General features: G+C 37.7%; 1 protein-coding gene and 1 long non-coding RNA gene across 12 annotated transcripts in view; one reads left to right on the top strand and one right to left on the bottom strand.

Moving 5' to 3' along the window:
- The window catches only part of LOC126873677 (uncharacterized), a 50,722-nt gene extending 38,455 nt beyond the window's left edge, over positions 1-12,267 (top strand). For 4 of the 8 annotated variants that reach the window (XR_007692488.1, XR_007692489.1, XR_007692493.1 and 1 more), the window contains 4 exons: positions 1,572-5,730; positions 6,787-6,991; positions 7,068-7,410; positions 7,479-12,267. This is a non-coding gene — a long non-coding RNA (uncharacterized LOC126873677). Of the gene's footprint in view, positions 1-1,544; positions 5,731-6,786; positions 6,992-7,067; positions 7,411-7,478 lie in introns of all 8 variants that reach the window. The other 4 variants (XR_007692492.1, XR_007692490.1, XR_007692491.1 and 1 more) reach the window with 4 other exon arrangements.
- The window catches only part of LOC126873646 (protein kinase C-binding protein NELL1-like), a 90,657-nt gene that overhangs the window by 46,778 nt on the left and 28,568 nt on the right, over positions 1-15,311 (bottom strand). The window lies entirely within an intron of this gene.

Raw genomic sequence — 15,311 nt, 5'->3', positions numbered from 1 at the left:
TACTAAAATATCATAAATATTTCACGATTACTTACACATAATAAAGTAACGTTAATCGATCGACGTTTATTAGTTGAACTGACTGTAATAAAATTGTTGTACATGTTGTACAGTGATGATCGCAATTTCTAATATTTATTTTGATTCGAACTTAAATTCTAATATAATCATAGTCGAAGAGTTGAAGTGATGAATTACGTAACTGTCAGAAGTAGAAATTTTCCACACGAACGAAAGACATATACAATTAATTGTGGCGCGTGTTCAACGTGTCAATAGATTGAAATTGATAATGACTAAAAATATTGAAAATAAGGTGTTTATTATAACGTTTAGACGATCAGAATTTCGATTCCATTTTTTCATTTGTATTCATAAAAATTTGAACTTACATAAATATCTGTCCAAGTGTAATTAGAAATGACAGAAAAGTTGAAAATTATGCAGCGAACGATTGAACTGGTTTCAAGATAATTCGCTTCTGGTAAAAATCGAGTTTCTTGTTCGTTTCTTTTGCACGCGCGCATACATCCATACCGACGAGACTTTTTAACGAGAAAATTCGTTTGCTGCGAGGCTGAAAAGGCCTGTGCGCGCAATTATCGAGAGCAGTTCGAATCCTTTTCATCACGAACACCCGTGTTAACCAATTACCTCGACCTTGACCCAGGCTTAGGGTAGTGGCACTCGAATTGGACGCGGAGTGGCGTTCTTCAATTTTTCACGCTACTCCTCGCGAATTTTGTTCGCCATCTAACCTGAAATCCGCTTCGCGCTTAAACCTCGGAATGTAAGTCGCTGATTTTTTTCATAAGACTTCTCATCCTCGTGGTTTTCAGATTTATTTCAGGTACTTGTACATATTTCCAGCCGAGGAACGATAATTACGTAGAACTTAAATGGCAAAAGAGTTTTAAACAGAAATCATTTCTTTAATACAAAAAGATTATAAATTTCATCAGCAAGATTTTCTGCGCCTATCTATGTGAATAATCGTTATGTGTCTGCACCTTGTGCATTCTTTTCGCATTTAAATTGCCGATAAAATTCCCCAGCCTAATTGCAACATAGATTTAAAATGAGAACTGCAGGGAAACGAATAGTTTCCATCTTACTGCATGAAAACAGTTTTAACATTCTCGTGTTATCAGAACCGTCCTTTTATTTCATTTTAGGGCCAAACGTGTATTTGTCCATCCTTCTTGTGGCTTAACAAATATTACGTACCGCGATATCGAAATATCCTTCGTCTTAATAATCTATCTGTCATCTAATAATATCTGTTCCTATAAAATGACAACTACACTTTTAGACTTCAGCGTGTGGAGACAGGTTTTCTCTCTTCTTTAGCAATTTTATAATTCGAGTAAACAAAACCTGTTCTTTTCCTGTCATAGTTTGTCAAAAATCTCTGTAACGCTAATGGAAATAATGATACACCAGGCTACATAATACGAAATTGAAGTTTCGTATCACGTAGCAGTGTTGACTCGCCGTGAGCGGAGGAGAGGCCAATTAATACGCGTGAGTAGCCCGTTTTACAGGGACTTAACACCTGTTCCGAATTACAGTGGCGCGTAAGGAAGAGGATTCGTGACAGGAAGGGAATGAAGGGTCCCATCAGGCACGTGCCAAGGAGAAAAAAGTACTCGAGAGGTAACGGTGCGTAAAGCTGGATCCCCTGGCACTCGTGATCACGGATTACATTAGATCGTCGATCAAAATAATGATAGCTCCCGAGACTCTCGAGAAACCCTCGAAAAAAAAAACTTTATTCTGCGTAATTTCTCCTCAGACATTTTATAAGCACCTATTATATTTACTGTCTGTAAGACGCTGTAAAAGTGTAATGAAATAATTTCCTTAGCAGTATAACTCGTAAAAGTATGATAATAGAACTTTCTTTTAATGTCTTTTTCTTCTCGTTTTTTTTCAAATAATTTAAACGATAGTCAGCTGTAATTAATTTGTCTGTATTAACATTTTTTTAAGAGGCAAAATCGTGACATAAAAATATGTTATACATAAAAGATTATACTTATAGTTACTACTACTTCTACTTATAGTTATAAGTAAAAAGATATGATAAAAATGAATATACAGGGTGGTTGGTAACTGGTGGTACAAGCGGAAAGGGGGTGATTCTGCGCGAAAAAAGAAGTCGAAAATATAGAATACAAATTTTTTTTTAATTCTTTCTTTTTCTTTAAAAAATGTTTCCATCGAAGCAACGATCTACAGTGAGATCCGTTATAACGTACCGCATGCGTACCGAACGAAAATGCAAAGTCGATTTTCTCGAAAACAAAGCCTCGAACGGAAAATTTTTATTCTATATTTTCGACTTCTTTTTTCGCCTAGAATCACCCCCTTTCTGCTTGTACCACCAGTTACCAACCACCCTGTATATATATACATATCTGTATCGATAAAATTCAACGTTAATTTGGTAAAAATCCCTTCATATTTTTAACAATTACAAGGATTGATTCTGACTGAATCATTCTGACTGGTTTGGTCGTTCCAAGTGCAGTATTTAGAGACGAAACGAAGGGGTAACGAAAGAATCGATATAGTTGATGTGAACGTAAGTTATCCGTAAGTTTAGCTTTAGTTTCGTTTATGTTCATAGATATGTAAAACCAAGTCCAATTCCTGGACCATTTGGCTGAAATAAATAGATACATATACATCGTCATATCATGTACAAAGAGTAAAGTTGGCTGAACTACAATTGATTAATGCACGAACTATTAATTCTATAATTATAGAAATTTTTAGTTAATAAATGGCCCGTTAAACGTATTCGAGAGTCTTACAACCGAAACTTCGCACACTGAGCGACGCAAGGCGTCAACGCGTTTGACAATCGGTCGTCGCTCGAACAATCCAAAAACCAATCGACAGTGTACAGTGACTGAAAACCAACTGGACGCTTATGTACATGTTTGTATGCGGCTACGTACGTGTGATTCAACGCGCCGAGGAAGGGTGCGCCATGTTGTCTGGCCGCCCCGCATTGCGCCAGTGAACTCGGCAAAATCCGGACACAACCCGGCCGCCCGTATCTTTCACTCACTGAAATACCCTTTCACAGATCTATTATCTCTTCTATACTTCATGCAAGAAATATAGCAAGCTGTTCTAGGCGCGTTCGAATGGCATAGAAAACGATACCGTGTGAGCCATACGATAAATGCATAGCCATTCTTCATGGGATGAATCTACACACTGAAAATAAGCAGAAAACGTCCAACGAATATGCGTCCTGCGTATCTTAATTTTCCTGTAAAGGATGCGTAAAGAAAAAGCGTTTCAAGTTTCCGCCTCGTTTCCTTTTTGCAGTAAGAACATCCTTTAACTGGAAGAGATGGGACCATTGCATTGGCTATCATGATCCAAATCTATTAGGTCTTTGTTTTTGGGTCATTCAACATCCATTGTGTGTTCAACGTAAGCGAACAGTGTATACGATCTATGAGAAAGGATACAAAATTGACATTGGGCTACTCGAAGAATACCTGGTACTTTCGAACGAGTACGAAACTCAATGTTCAGACACGAGGCGGTTACTTGGGACATTTTCTTTGATCATTCGTAATTCGAAAACTAATTTATGTAGGACATATATCTGTCAGGTATATTTTACTTATTCAGATATCATGAAAAACTAAAATTCCCTTTACATTATATATTTTAACCTCTGCATCGTGAATATTGTTATTTTATCGAATATATGTGGTTCTATCCTACTGACTATTTTGCTGGCCATTGTAGAAAGATGAATGCAACAAAAATTTATCATATCCTCGGGGTAACAGGGAAAAACGAAAAATTCCCTATTACGGGCGATTTTACGTTACATCATCCATCAATGTCGCAATGTACCTCGTTCCTTTGCCGCAATTACGATTCTTCCGTTGCGGATGCAGCCTCCTCCAGGACTCGTCCTCGTTTCCGCACTATCAACCTACTTCCTCGAGCGATGCAGGTTGAACGCGACCGATCGTTGTCGGATTTTAGGGCATCTTCTCTTGAAAAACGGCGTCGAAAACAATTTTGCCGGATTAGTCGTGCGATTGTTGCGGCTGCAACGGTTCCAGCCAGACTGAAACTGTTTCCGTGGCACTGGTCACGGTTACGCCAATGGAATTCTCTTTTTGTCCTCGTTGTAACAGTCGATAGCGAGGATAATTGATCGAGGACACATTTACATCCTTATACGTGTGTTTATTTCTCTTTCATCTTGGCTTCTTACTCTTCTTCTCTTCGAAACATTAAATCAACGACATTCGCAGTTTTATCGGTTTACTATCATCGTCAAGTTAACTTATCACCTTCTTATTTAATTTGCGATCGCGTGTAACACAATGGATTAGAGAATTTATAAACGAACGACGAGTGGATACTTGTGAATAAATATTTGCGAACAAAATTAGCAACTTGTGACGAAGAAGCCTGCAAAATATATAAAAAGCCTGGCCGTCGGAGAATACTTTCAGAGAATTGTAGAAGTAATATAATAAAGAGAAAATAATAAATCTTATGTAAGCACGATGAATCTTGGCTCTAAAAAGGACCCAGACAAAATATATACATAGGATACAAGTTACACACGTGGTATGTATTGTTGATGCTCTGCTGATTTAAATAGAAATGATTATTCTACCGACCTTGCAAAATAATATTTCACCTCTAGCACCCGCTTTAAAAGCTTTTATTTATAGAAGTACTCGTGCACCCTGATTTAAGGACTAACATGGTCAAATTATGGTAGCCGAAAATTTTATTTACCATAGCTTCCAGCAAGACATAAGACTGTTGCTCGTAATTAGAGTTCTAACGAGGCAGAAATGTTAGTTCCTGTTATATTTAGCGGTAAACGGATGGGGAGAAGTTGTCATATGGAGAATGTATGGGGCGCCAGGTGTTGCTACGCGATCTCCTTTTGCAACACCTGCCTCGCGGGAGGTATTACCTACGGAATTCACATAAATTAGACGTTTCCGCTAACCAACAAACAAACAAACCTAACCCTGTCGCAAATATTTTGTGTCTCAATGATAATTTCCTAATTATTCCACAATCTTTTCGTATTTCTCTCGCACCGAAGGAATAATTTTCTAAAGAAGAAAATAAAACTCGAAATTGGCCGAAGCAGCGCAGTAGATTGGCATATTTTCCAAAGCCAACCTGGAACTTCCCTTTTCACCTAAAGAAAAACACGAAAACAAATTAGATTCGGATATTCGAACGAATGTCCCCGGCATCTGTCAACAATTTACTCGAAACAAGATAAATTCGGCTATTTTAAGGAACCCCGCGGTACAACTTCCAGACACCCCATAAGAATCCCGAGAAAAACAGTTTAAAGTATGTAGACCGAAAACGTCGACAAGGACGAGGATTGAGTTCAATTTATCAAACGCATATATAGCAAGCCCTCAAGCCTAAAAGCAACAATCGGCGAAAAGAGAGTTTCGACTAAGCGAAGAGAAACTGGGAGCCAAAAATAATGTTCCCTCGAATTTATTCGATGCCATCGTCTCTTTTTTCTTCTTCTATCTCTTTCTGTTGAAAGTTTTCTCTTCTTTCGTGATGGCAAATGGCCGCGAGTGCCGCGGGGAAAAGAAGAAGGAAAGAACAGAGGAACAAGGCGAACGACAACCAACGACTACGACGAAAGTCAAGAACGTGAAGTGCCTACGAATGTGGAGAAGGCAAATTGAAGTAGGTCATAGCTTCTAGATTCTCTTTGCAGGCCGGAATAATCCTTACCTTCCCTCTTTCCTCGAATCGTACGGCCAACACGGTAATCCCCCGGGAGCACACGGTAGAAACGGGGCTTGAATTCATTATTTCCCGTTTCCACGGCCCCCGTAATTGCATTCGCTTTCGTTCGACCGTAATTTGCCTAGCGGCCATCTTCCTTCGTACCGACCTCTCCCCCCTTTCACCACGCATCACCTGAGAGTCTGTGTGCTTTCGTTTCTTTTAGATTTGTGAATGATTCCAGCAAATGTTAGATGCAAATTGTTATGTTAAAGAAACGACGAAATTGGCAGTATTCTTTAAATCTTCTTCTTCGAATCTATACCGTCAGTGAGTTCTTGAAATATTAGAACAGGATAACGTTTTCTATTTATATAGAATTTAAGGAAATAATAAAACGGTAAATTAAAGCGTAAGGAAGAAGCCAAAGTAACAAAGTAACGAGAGTGGAGTAATTATAACTGCTCACTAAGGACACTTCAAAATTCCTAGCAAAATTCTTCAAAGTAGTGTTTAATAATGAAAGGAAAACTTAGATGATTCTAAAACATCCAATCGTCTACACTGCATGCGAACCTAACCTACAATCTTTGTAAATGAGAACAGAGTGACTATAACTCATCATCGAATACACTTCGAAATACTAGTCAAATATTTTCAAACGAAATCATTCTTAATAATTAAAAACAAACTGGAATAATACTGTGACATCTATTCACCTGTTACATGCAAACCTAACCTTCAAACGTTATAATTCCATGAGAGAAACCTCATCTAATAAATGTATGATAATTCGAATAACAACCGCGACAATCTGGCGTCCCTTCGCGAAGATTTTCCCAGTAGTCGTCAGATCCCAACCACAATACCCGACAATCATCTGTCCTCGTTGAAACAAGCTACCTCGACCTTGACAGTAAGAAGAAGAACTCGATGGAAAATTGTGGTTGACGAGGATGCTCCCATTTTCTCGGTGGATCCTGTCGATTCATCTTGTATTTTGTTTTCTTCCAGGATGCGAAGATCTCGAAAAACCTTCGTGTCTATTACCACGATATGGATCGTCCTTGATGAGTCGAGGTCGCTGGTGAAACGAGATCGTCGATCCCCTAGGGTGATTGTTGTGTGTTTGGCATCAATCATAGCCATTTCTCCGAAGGGTTCCGCGTTAAAAAACTTCCAACGAGTTCCAACGATTCCTTTAGTCGGCCATAATAAGGTAAAACGAAACGAATGTCAAGGCTACCGATATTATCGCGGCTTTGTCGACTTTGATTAAGGTTCTTGTATTACAGATACTTGACGAGGCAAGGTAAATACTCGTAAACTGAACGTTTGCCATTTGAAGGTATTATCTTTTGAATGTCGCATCTAGTAATTTCTGTCGTTTGCAAGTACATGTCCAATTCTACGAGATAGCTACAGGTATGAATATTCAAACTGTTTGTATATTATTGTTTAAAATCGGTATATTTAATTTTTGCACGTCTTGGAGAAATAACATAGTAAAAGCAGCGGACAATGCCGAAGCAAAGATGGTTACTTAAAATGAAGACATTTCTGGTGCAAAAAAGAATACAATTCCAAGAATAGGTATTTTAGTAGCAGTGAATGTGTTAAGACGAACATGTCGCGTTGGTAAGTATCGATCGTTGGGAGTAGAAAAATTCTTGTTTTCGCGCGATTGTACCGAGACAACGTTCCAGAAATTCGTCTCACGAAGATACTTCGAACGAGACGAACCGTCCTTGATGCGACGCCACGAAGACATTCGCACGTTCGAAGGCAGCGGTCGTCGTGTTTCACCTCGGCGGACGTTGTTGGATGAAAATCGGTGGAAATATATATACATCGAAATAACGTTCGACGAGACTATTTTAAGCTGCACCCCGTCACCAATTGAAATAATGATTTTGCGAAAATTTATAGAAATTGGTTTCGGCGTGGGCAATTTCTTTCGAAAATTTTGTTGTGCCTTCTAATGCTTTCATCGTCGATCTAGGTCGTACAACTTTTCGTTTATTTCCTTATACCATATGTGTTTGTGTATATCAAGTGTTTGTTACATATTAAATTTGTGAAATGCATTAGTATATCGAATACAATGTGACCAATAAGAATAAGGAAATTAATACGAAGAATAGCAGACATTGGTGTCGGTTTAGAAGCAAAGTGTATACAATTTAAAACGGATAAAACACTATATATAAAATAATCAAATAAGCAGAGATACTCTAATTATTTCAAATAAAGCATTTTTCACCACACTTTTCATCGATAAAATCCTCCAGTCGTCGAGGAACAATCCTTCTAGAAGAGTAAAACGAAAAAGAAGAAGAGGAGAAGACCATAAAACAGTGAAACAAAACGAAAAAAGAAAGAGTCACGATGGATCTGTTTATTGCCAGCCGGAATAAAAATCACGGTGCTGGGTGGGTGGCGCGTGGTTTCGCGACGAGGAGCAACGTGGTAATGTCAACGGCTCTTGTATCAGCTAGAGAGCCACTCGCCCTCTTCCACTGTCTTCTTCCTTTCAGCCTCCTCTTCGGGCCTCACCTCTCTACTCGCGAAAGATGCAATCAATTATGACGACTTTACAATTCCCTTCTTGTCGTCCGCGTCGTCTGCCACTTCATTCGCTTCCCCGTCATCTCTTCAACCTTTTTTTATTTGTCTTCTTACCACGGAACGTCTGGCGGATTTAAATTTCGCGCGCGTGCGACCGCTATGGGCCACTCGATAATTATTATTGAACGATTAGGATATCGATGATTTTTTATAATTTCTGGCATTATACCAATTAATACTGGCAATACTGATTAATTGTCGGATCAATGTCGATGAATTATTTATAACGAATTTTAATAATTCAATTACACATACTCTTCGTAATACGCAACGTAAGTAAAGTTTAAAATTAAAATTTGCAACTCCGTGTTCTTTCGTGCGATTGGCGAATGGTTAAAATGCTTTCTTGAACTGTTATTAATAGATAACGAAATAAAAATATTTGAATAGATTTGAATATTTATTGATAAGAATAGGAATATCAAAATTATTTTGATTAATTAAGGATATTACTTATAGCAATCCCATCTACATATATCTTATATATTCTATGACTGATGATAAGTTCATTAAATTTCTAAAATTTGACTAATTAAAAATATTGTTTGTAGCGATCCTATCTATACTTTATAAATTTTATTATTAATAATGAACTTGATGTATTTTATAAACAATTAAAGTAACCGCGAAGCAATTTCAAAGTTGCAAATATTCGGTTAAAGAATAGAGAGAAAGGCACGAAGAATAATCATAATGATCATAATGGGAAATTTTATATCGTAAAACTGTTACATATATATTCCCATGAAAAATACTGGGTGGTCCATGTCACGAAATCGGTCAGTTGGTACGTCGTATTTTTAAATCAGGCAACGGTAGTCGACTACTAGTAGCAAATAATTTTTACTCGGTGCGACACCGGCGCCGTTTCAGCTCGCGTAGGCGAGGTTAGATTTACTCGCGTTGAACCATTCGCGTCTGGCCGGCGTCTGGAGTCGCGTCTCGCTCGTAAAATCATCAGTCGCTCACAGAATTGGCCGGTTGAAATGATTACGCGCTTTTTACGATACTCGACTTTCATGTTGTCTCATTTTCGTGAGTTTCATTGTAACGTTGTCGGATGTATGACGCTGTCATCGATGACACAGTTCTTCCCCCTTGGCAAATGAAATTTTCGTTAGCATGATAAAGCTAACAGATTAACGAGGCTCTGACGGAATATTTTGCATAAACTGTTACAATATTTCTCAACGAAATTTTTGTTTTTAGTTTCTACTTGAACGTTTTTTTCAATAGAAATTGTAATGTATATCTGTAGTATATATGATTAACATGAAATGAGCGGAATATTTTACACGAAGTATTAGAATTTTTTCTCACTGTTTTGTCGCAAATTTGTTTTCGATATAATTGATCTAGAGATCACGTCATATCGTCTATTATAACATTAAAAGCAAATTACCTTAAACCAGATGACAGCTACCACCATAATTCTTCTTACGTAATTCACTTCTTTCTTGTTTGCACGATAAAATTGACGGATTAACAAGAAATCTTAATCTCTTTTTAAGTATCGTTCGAAATAAAAACGCAAACAACAACACTTCCACGAGAACTTTTATTGCAACACCAAACGCTATTTCAGTCGCCATGTTTGTCACGAATCGAATTCAAAAAATTGATTGTTCTATTGGTTATCGACCGTATACTCGAGATACACTTCTTTTTCGCTTGTATAGTAAAAACGGCAAGTTAAGGAGAAACTGTTAAAAATTTGTATATGAAGCATCAGAATTGTAACTTAAACTCTCTTTGGAAATAACTTAAAATTAGAAACAACAAATAGCATGAACTATGCAACACAGTCCGCAAGAACTTTTGCAATACGGAACGACATTTCACTAACGATAAAATGACAGATTAAGAGACCGATAGAAATGACACATTAAGAAATCGATAGAAATGACAGATTAAGAAACTGATAAAACACATATCTCTTCAAATATCATGCGACGAATACATAAAATGAATATCTATTCATTTAACATCTCCACAGGAACTTTGCAACACGAAACGCTATTTCAGTCGCCATGTTTGTCGGGAGTTGAATTCGACTCATTAAAAAAGTCGATTGTTCTATTGATTATCGGTTCTCTAATCGAGATATACTTCTTTTTCGCTTGTATAGTAGAAATGACAAGTTAAGAAGAATCTGCTAAAATATTTTACATAAGTCACCAGATTTTGTAACTTAAACTCTCTTTCGATATTATTTGAAATAGGAAAATAAATAACTACTAATATTGAGCTATGTAACACCCCCGCGAGAACTTTTGCAACACGAAAAGCCATTTCAGTAATAATAAAATGATAGGTTAAGAAACTGATATAATACATATTTCTTTAAATATCATTCGAAGAATGCATAAAATAAACATATAACATTTCCACAAGAACTTTTGTTGCAACGCGAAATGTCAGTTCAGTCGCCATGTTTGTCACGAGTCGGATTCGATTCATTAAAAAAAATCGATTGTCCGATTGGTTATCGATCTTGTACTAAAGAAATCGAAAATTGCGGCGTGGCCAGTAGGAAGAAGACATCGAGCGTGCTGCCACGATGTGGCTATCGCGTGTACACGTGTGTATGTGCGTGTAACGTAGTGGTCTATCAATTTCGCGGGCCCGGACGTTTACGAGTAGATCGTAAAAGCGGCGTAATAGGCGCACACGGTCGTATATGCCGTCGCCGGGTGGCCAGGAAATTCGATCGAGCGCGAAGGGTTTTACGTAAGTCACGAGGTCCTTCAATCGTCCTCTGCGTGTCGCAGCGTTCTTTGCAGAACGTTACAGTACGGTAGACATAACCTCGAAACACATCCTTCGAAACTGACATTCGCTCTAATAGCGAGATGTCGCGAATGTACGAAACATCGAGAAGTAAGTTGTTCGTCTTACTTTACGTTCTCGTCTACCAGTTATTGCACGCTGGATACGGCCGGATTCGCAGCAGGGAGGTTAGAAATGATGGTCATTCAATTTCTACGAATCAAGATCTCAGTTTTACTGTTGCACAATGTTCATTGGAATTATTGCTACGTGATTTGACTCGTGATTATGTTTAATAGGTTATGAGGGATTTGAGTACAAGAATTTTGAAAAAAGAATTTGTTCTGGCATAATTGAAACAAACAATATCTGGTAATTAATAGTAATCAATCTAGCAACTAATTGCAAGGACAATGTAACGATCAAAATTTTGTCTCATAATTGGAGCAAAACCAAAGTAATCCTACTAATTAATTTAGAAACAACTAGGTAAGGTAAAAAAGATTAGTAATAATTATTCATAGTTCGACAACATTCAAAGAAGTCAATGAAGTCTATTTAATAATTGAAATTTGCTTACCGTTATGCTAATCATTTTTTCTTGAAACGAAAGTTATTTTACACCTATTCACTTCATGTTAGCTCCTCTCTGTCCTATAGATAATATTTTAAACGTACCAGCCCGACTTCGTTTCCACGCGTAGCTTTAATCTGCATTTATTCTTTCCCTCAAGTACAGCCGCTTAGACAAACAAAGAAAAGAACAGAGGCATAATTTCCCCACATTTCCTCAGCTCTGCTGCTTTATATTCATTATCCGTGCTCTCCGCCAACGCAACGATATCGAAATCCTCGTTACAGCCTCTCCAGCGTCAAATTGAAACGCTCGACGAAAGTAAAAGTGGAATAAGAGCAAAAGTAAATTGAAAAAGCTCCCTCCACTTTCCATGGGGTGTAAATTCAATACGCGGGCATATTTATGAGCGAAACTCGACGATCTTGAAGTAAAACATAAAAATAGTGTTTTGGTCATATTGATACGACAAATTGAGACACAAACATAACCTAATCTAAATACATATTTCCTTTTCCTATTTATCTTCGCAATTATGTAATCGAATACATTATTTGTGACTTATTATCGTGTAATTATATATTCCTTCGACTATCTCTTAATTTTTAACTTTGTAAGATGAACTTTTCACTCGTATAACAAACTAAATTATTTGTATATCGTTACTGATCTTTCCTTCTGTATATCGTAACTGATTGTTTCGTGTATATCATCATTTTTCCTTTTTTATCGTGTCATCGCGTTCGTGTACACGATGATTACCTTGACACGATAACAGCAAGCCAGAAAACAATGAGTTCTCAGAAATAGTATTTGAAAGAACGTAGCGGGGTGGCCAGCTCTATTACCGGTACTTTATTAGCCTAGCTGGAAACCACGTGGGTTGAAACAGCGCTAGGCGGGATTTTTCTAATGTTCGATGCTAAACGACCGTGCCAGAAGTCGAATGTTATGGTGAAATGACATTTTCGCGCAAAACTTTACGTATTGTTGGTTACAACCGAGACTTCCGGTATGACAATGTTATTGTAATTCATACTTCAATCAATATGAAAAAAACTTCCTATAAAATCGTATACATATGATACTGCATACGATACTGTGACACTATCGTAAAATGATAATACGTATCATAAAGACTTCCATTCTTCATACTTTGCTATGATAAATATTACACTAACCTAGAAACGCAGATCGAAACCTCGCACTCGATAATTCCTTAAGTTCTGTTATTCCATATTTATTTTAAGAAGGAGGAAAGATAAGAAGCGCAAAAAGAGAAATTCGACGCGTCTCTCAGATTGTCCTGCGGTTTTCAGGCTATTTTTAACGTGACTGCCGCTTAAAATAACTCCTCTCCCTTTACAAATATTTCCACCTTTTTCCTTCCGAGATTAGAGGCACAATGAGATATTTGTAAACTCGAGTATTACGAATAAGCTTCTTGGATGAACTTTAAACAAACAAAGAATGATATAGTTTAATTTCTACAATTTTATTTATTATATACGTCCTGCTGATAAGTCAAATTTATTTACCTCGTGCATTGTTTGACAACGTTATTATTAAGTTGCAAAAATATTACTCGTTATCTGTATAATTCAAGAAGAAGACATTAAGTTATCGTTTATTACAAGATTCTAGAATACCAAATCATTTCGAGAAGCAGTTCGTTGTCTTAATAAATTAATGTAATTATGAAAAATAAAACGCACTATATTTCTACATCAAAAATGTTCGAAGAAAGCACTTTATTTCAAGCAATCGGCCTCAACAGATCTTCGGCAACGATCTCCAAAACGATTCAGGAAATGTCAGTTGAAAGCAACAAGATTAAAGCGCGATTTCACGAAGACTCGAGTTTATCGGAGGGTGAAGCGTCAGAATCGCGCCGTTTTCGAGGCATCCGGCCACCTGCGGAGCCTCATCGCGAGCGTGGGCTGCCTAGGGCAAGAGGAAGGGGCGTTGAGAGCGAAACTCTCGAGAACGAGCACACATCGACGCATATGGTGCCACAGTAACGGCGATGAGTACTACATATGTACACAGGATTTTTCTCGAGGAAACTAGTACAACAAAAAACTGTAAAGATGATTAAACAAAAGAAATGTTGGTCTGATTTGGTTATTTCTGACAGACCCAAAAGAATCAGGCAGACAAGCACGCACACTGACAGGAAGTGTCATATGTGCAAACAAGACCATATAGCAGCGATCCTCAACTTTTTCCATTTCGTGACACACATAAACCAATCACGGTAGAGAAACAAAGATTTCTTGGATCGGTGACTGAAATTTAGAGATTTCTCGGACCATTGAATCAGGAATTTCTGTTATTACAAATTTCTCCAATCTTCGATTCTGAGAGACATGGATTCCCTTAATTTACGATACGAAGTTCAAGGTTTCCCAACATTCTAACCGAGAGAGTTAGAGATTTTTTGAAGATCCGTCAAACTTCTTCCAACTTCTCAAATGTGGAATTAGAAATTTCTTGAATGGACGATCGAAAATTACAGATCTCTTAAACTTGGAAACGAGGATTACAGGTTTCTTGTATCCTGAATGGAAAATACAATTCTTTCGAATTTCTAATCGAGTAATTAGATATCTTGGAAGTTTGTAATCAGGATTTGGCCTTATGGTGCAGCGCGCGGCATGCCGTTTAGCACTTCCGGTCGCGGTATTTGGCGGGACGCGGCCCTATATATGGCTCGCGTCCGTCACGCTGAGACGGATACGACGCACGCAATTTTCTAGGTCGACACGACGCAGCAGGGAAGGTCAGGATTGGTTCAAGTCCAAGCGAGTGGTCGTCGCGCGGCCGTCGACGGCTACGCGTTTGCCTCGTCGCTAGTCGATCTATAATTAGCGAATTTCCGCGGACCGTTCACTGGAAAGAGATCGAACAACGCTTCTCTTCTTCGTTCATCGTCTCTTCCGATCGACATATCGCTTCGAGTACCCTAATAACACGAGGAGAAGATGAATCTTTAACACTCTGCTTTTTAACGCAGGCTTCAATCGTCATTCATAAACGATCTGTAACTATTAGCGTGCATCGTGGATAGTGCAGCGCCGATCATTTGCCAGTCCATTTTGTCTGTAAAAATTGTACGCAACTCCAGTTGTATATATAAAAAGCTACGTACAATAAACGAAACAGTAATCGATGATAAATGGAAGAAGTTTCATTTTAAACAATTCTTAGTGACGTTTATAATTCTTATCGCTTGTTACCGCTTATTACGACAAAATTAAATTTGCATATTGATGAAATGAGTGTGCCGATGACGAAACTAAATTTCCATATCGATGAGATAACAACGTGCTTGTTTAGTTTTGTGTAAAGAAAATCTCGACTGAATATTCGATGTGATATTTAACGGAGTACCTTCAACGTTAATTGGTGTTAATCGATATTTACAATCGTCAGTAACAAGGACGTGGTTTTGCAATGGATGGGATGGACAATATTATAAATGTGCTTAAGACTATTATGCAAACTGTTGGAAGTTCTAAGCTTTGATTTCATCCCATTTAAACAATTTTTTAGGAAATTGGTGTTT

The sequence above is a fragment of the Bombus huntii genome, chromosome 15 (genome assembly GCF_024542735.1).
Source record: "Bombus huntii isolate Logan2020A chromosome 15, iyBomHunt1.1, whole genome shotgun sequence".
In the NCBI taxonomy this organism is placed as follows: Eukaryota; Metazoa; Arthropoda; class Insecta; order Hymenoptera; family Apidae; genus Bombus; species Bombus huntii.
This window is presented reverse-complemented; position numbering and strand designations above follow the sequence as displayed.